Raw genomic sequence first — 5,502 nt, 5'->3', positions numbered from 1 at the left:
GCACGAAGAGGAGATTTTGCAGGTCAGGCAGAGATGAAAATCTATGACAACTCTCTCACTCTTTCAAACATTTTTGCAATGAGGATTGCAGCTTCAGTCCAAACAGTGTATAAGCTAAATAAGGAAGTGTTTTAAATATTTATTTAACAAGACATATTTTAAATAACGTACATATGTAAATAGAGCGTTCTTAGCCTGTACATTATTGCCAGGTCGATTCTCATGTTCTGATATATAATTAATTACCGGTTTATTCCTCTGTAAACCGAAGCAGGGAATAATTCAGAGATGCCAGGTCACTGATGTCAGCAAGATGTAATACCCTTTGTCAGTGGGATCTGTGCAGGAGAAATTGAGACTGTAAAATCTGTCATGGTGGCTGCCAAAAGGTGTCCAAAAAACAAGCTCCTATCTCCATTTTAGTTGTTTTCTCCTGATGTGTAGACTTTATATCTGTTATCTAAGTGGGATTAGAAGGCACATTTTTTATGTTAATGCAAACTCAGAATGCGTATGCAGTCTGAGCTGTGCATTTTATAAGTCACCTAAAATGTCATCTAAAGTAAATACATATCATGACCATTTTAAGCAGCACTATTATATTTAGAAACAATAAAAACACAAATATCAATCGTTTTGGTAATTCTTGATCATTAAAAAAAAGATTTTTTTCATGTTTAAGCAAAATCCACATGTCCATTTTTAATTTTATGAGAGAAAAACATAGCGATATATAGGTATATACACATATATATATATAATTTTGTTTTCACTTAAATGAGCACCTGTTTTTCAAGTTACTCTACTGAAAACTTCTAAAGGACAAAAATTCTGAACATCAAATTTGTCAAGGGCATAGATAGCCCTAGGAAAGAAAAAGCAGGCAAAAATATGGCACCTTTTCTCCTTAGACTTAGTTTCTGATGATGTAAAATAAGTAATCATCTCAAATACCTTAGCACCTTGCTAGTTTGGGGCAGTGGTGCAGCAAGCATATTTCATTTAAACATAGTACATGTGAGTTACCAAAAACCCAACTCAAAGTTTTTATTCCAAGCTCTCTGAATTAGCTCCTCAACTAAAATCTAGTTAGTCGATTAATGACATAAATTTTCTTGACTCATGGCCACAACATCTGGGAAATTTAGTATAGAAAATCATTTAAAATGATTGGTTTATGCCATCATGACATACCAACCTATTGGTTATCTCACCTTTTAACCATCATCTACTTGTTTTGCCACACTTAAAAATGTTCTATATTAAATCCATGATAGATCGTTTTGCTATTCTTGCGCGGCACTTTGGCTCATGACTGTAATCCCAGCACTTTGGGAGACTGAGGCGGGTGAATCACTTGAGATCAGAAGTTCGAGACCAGCCTGGCCAACATGATGAAATCCTGTCTCTATCAAAAAATACAAGAATCCAGACATGGTGGCACGCACCTGTAGTGTCAGCTCCTCAGAAGGCTGAGATGGGAGAATCCCTTTTATCTGGCAGGCAGAGATTGCAGTGAGCCAAGATCATGACAGAGTGAGCCCCTATCTAAAAAAAAAAAAAAAATTTGGCTATGCTGATTTGGGAAGAAATATTAAAGTTTTGGGAAAATAAAAAAATGGCAACAACAAAAAGTACAATTTTATGGTCTGAATGATCATCAGAAACTCTCTTAAATGCTGGGTCGATCTTTTCATTGATGGTACTATTTTAGTGCTTAAAATAAGTGCCATTTCTGTAATTAACGGAACAGGGCTAGTGAGGTATAAATTCGTCTTAGCAGGTTTGAACTCAGTGCTCTGTGCAATTGCATGAAGAAGGAAATTAAATGTGAAAATTGGCCAATCTGTCTTTCCTCTGGATTCCCTCAACAAAGCAGCCTCATGAAGTACGTGCTGCCGTATTGACCTCAGTACACACACAGAAGAGCCCAGGGAATTGCTTCTTTGGGGATTGGAGGTGAATTTTTAGATTTGGTATAACCTATATATTAATTTTTCAAATGAAAATATTGATTAAGTTTAAGCCTCCATATCAACATGGAAAAAGAATTTGTCCCTTAAGATAAATGGTAGCAATAAGATACTCAGATTATCTTCTTATTAAATATTATTATGATTGACATCTCTGTTTTTCCAAATGTTCTTTAAAAGTGTTATACTAAGGATGAAGTACACATAATTTCATCTATTGTTCCTTCTATGTATAGATAAGACTTATAATTTATAGAAACAGACATTAGAAGGCAGAAATGTGGAGAGAAGAAGGCTACCTGACTAGGGAATCTCAGGATACAAGGAAAACACCAAGGTGAGTTGCCTGACTTTTAGCTTTGCCTGATACATCTCAGACCTAGAGCTCAAGGAACCAAGAACCCCAAAACAACAATGGGCACAGACAAGAAAAGCCCCAACGAAAGCCTACTCTGTCTCTAACCAAAGGACAAGGGAAGGGGCAACCAAGCAAGACAGAAAAACATTTAGATAATAATCGCTCTATTCTAGCCAAATTCCACAAAAACTAATTAGGTGGTGTCAGAGGAGGCTAAATAGGAAGGAGGGACTTTTACCCCTGCCCCCTAACCCTGTGATATCAGTGGAAGCCATGTTGAGAGCAGCAACAAGGGACTTCCATCCTTCACATGCTGGGAAGTATAGTGGACCCTTGAACAACACCGGTTTGAACTTCACAGGTCCACCTAGATGCAGATTTTGTTAAACAAAAATGTAGCAACTTCCTGGCATGTTCAGATACCCTTCTAGGTACTTGGAATACAATAGTAAAGAAAAACAGGCAAAGCCCCTGCTGTCCTGAAAGGTACAGACAATGGAAGAGGCATTAGTTTAGGGACTCACACAAATAAGTAAGTTTATCTATATACTAAGGGTCATAAAGAGGTGGCATGTGAGCATGTGAGAATATAGAACAGACACATCTGCCTGCCTAAGGGCAGTCAGAAAACACTTTCTTCAGAAATGAATGATTTATTTAAAATCTACATAATTAATTAGGCAGAGTAAGCCAAAAGTTATCTAAGTATGGGGAACATACCTGTGCAGTTTATTTTATTGAGCTGAAAATTAATTTCCTTCATATGAATCTAAATCTCTGTTTACCACAAGCCCTCTGTTTCCACAAGTTCTGTGTCCAAAACCAAAGGCAGATCCAAATACAATATTCGTGGGATGCAAATTCCCATGTATACCAAGGGATAACTGCTTTATTGGAGGCCTAGTGGGGAACTGAAACTCCCACTACTGCTTAGCAGGAATGAGGAGCCCCCTTTCAGAGGTCAACAGAAGCTGAGTTAAGAAATCTGGACTTTTGCCCCCCTGGCAGTAATGAAGTGACACCCACCTTCATCTGTGAGGATGGTGTGAGATGAAGCTAGCTAAAACAAAAGTTTTCTATAAGATTCAGAGTCTCATAATACTGAAATGTCCATGGAAAATTACTCATCTTACAAAAACAAGAAAGAACTAAAACTAAGTGAGAAAAGATAATAAATATATGCCAACATCAAGATGACACAAATGTTAGAATTATCTGGCAAAACTTGTAAAGCAGCCATCATAAAAATGCTCCAATGAACAATTAAAACATTCTTGTAGCTAATGAAAATTTATTTGAAAAGCTTCAACAAAGAAATAGGAAGTCATGACTGAAAATAGAAGATAAAAGAGTCAAATGGAAAATTTTGAAATGAAGAATACAATAACTAATATAAAAATCTCAATGCATGGGCAGAATGGAGGAGATAGAGGAATATCAGTGAACTGGAGGAAACAATGTAAATTGGACATCTATACAACAAGAGAAAATACAGTGAAAAAAAGATGAAAGGAATCTCAAAGACTTTTGAGATTATAGCAAAACAAACGAACAAACAATCAAACAAAAAACTAAAAACTAACCTTTGTGTTTCCTGTGTCCTTGAAGACAGGAAGATGACAGACCTGAAAAACATTGTAAGAAATAATGGCTGAAATGTTTTCAAATTTAGCACAAGACATAAATATACAGATTTAAGAAGCTGAGTGAATCCCAAACAGGATAAACTCACAGAAATTCGTAACAAGACACTCATAGTCAAACTTTTGAGAACTGAAGACAAAAAAGAAAAACAAAAACTCAATCCAGATGTCCTTCAAGGGGAAGATGATTAAACCAACTCTGATACATGCATACTAATAGAAAAAAACTATTGATACATGGAACCACTTGGATGAATCTCTAAAGAATTAAGGAGAGTGAAAAAAAATGAACTTTAAAATGTTACATATTGTTTTGTTTATATAATAACATGATGGGAATGACAAGATCATAGAAATGGGGATTCACTGGGGTTAAGGAGGGGGAAGGATAAGAGGAAAGCGGGAGTGGCCATAAAAGGCAACATGAAGGATCCCTGTGCTGATAGAAATATTTCTTATCTTGACAGCAGCAATGTCAATATCCTGTTTGTTACACTGCAGTTTTGCAAGATGTTAGCACTGGAAGGAACTGGGTAAAAGATCACTCTGCGTTATCTCTTACAACTGCAAATAAATCCACAATTATCCTAAAATAGAAAGTTTAATTTACAAAAAACGTTATGCAAGCCTTGTAACTCAGTGGCTACGTAACTCTGTACTTAGACACAAAGAATTTTGACTGTCACTTTAACCTCCTGTAATCCTGGACAAGTATTCAGCCAGTCTGAGCTTACTTTCTTACCAGTTAAATGGGCATAATGATAGTTATCCTACTTATTGATATTTCACCAACTGCAGTCAGGATGAAATAAAAGTGAAATAATGAGCAGGAAGGGCTTCTTTTTTATTGTTCTTAGGAACTTTTATTAAAATGTCTCTTAGAGATCAAGGCTCCCAACACAACTAGAGAGACATTGACACAGAAACTGGTGGTGGGCATGAAATACCTGGTTGCTTGTAGAACTAAGACTAAATGAATGTTATGTAATCCCAGCACTTTGGGAGGCCAAGGTGGGTGGATCAGGAGTTTGAGACCAGCCTGGCCAACATGGTGAAACCCCTTCTCTACTAAAAACACAAAAGTTAGCTGGGAATGGTGGTGCACACTTGTAATCTCAGCTACTCGGGAGGCTGAGGCAGGAGAATCACCTGAACCTGGGAAGTGGAGATTGCAGTGAGCTGAGATTGTATCATTTCACTCCAGCCTGGGTGACAACAGCGAAACTCCATCTTAGAAAAAAAAGAGCGCTAACTCTTTTAACTCTAAGACTAAATAAATGAGTGTTAAAATGAGTATTAAAATATGTAGAGGTTTTACAGTCTGTACAACTATTAGAAAAGGGAAATTAGCTAGGTGCAGTGGTGTGTGCCTATAGTCCCAGCTGCTCTGGAGGCTGAGGCAGGAGGATTGTTTGAGCACAGGAGGTTGAATCTGCTGTGAGCTATGATTGTGTCACTGCATTCTAGCCTGGGCAACAGAGCAAGACCCTGTCTCTAGGAGAAAAAGAAAAAAAAGAATGAGGTTAGC

At 37.0% G+C, this 5,502-nt stretch overlaps 1 long non-coding RNA gene across 1 annotated transcript; it reads right to left on the bottom strand.

Moving 5' to 3' along the window:
* Window positions 1-213: 213 nt before the first annotated feature.
* On the bottom strand, window positions 214-4,339 carry LOC141407389 (uncharacterized). The gene is made up of 4 exons (XR_012416284.1): window positions 4,064-4,339; window positions 3,915-3,956; window positions 1,449-1,548; window positions 214-338 (listed from the first exon to the last, which is right to left on the bottom strand). It is a non-coding gene; the product is annotated as an uncharacterized lncRNA (long non-coding RNA).
* Window positions 4,340-5,502: the final 1,163 nt, after the last annotated feature.

Source organism: Macaca fascicularis, chromosome 7 (genome assembly GCF_037993035.2).
Source record: "Macaca fascicularis isolate 582-1 chromosome 7, T2T-MFA8v1.1".
Lineage (NCBI taxonomy): Eukaryota > Metazoa > Chordata > Mammalia > Primates > Cercopithecidae > Macaca > Macaca fascicularis.
Note: the sequence above shows the minus strand (reverse complement) of the source record. Positions and strands in the feature narration are given on the sequence as shown.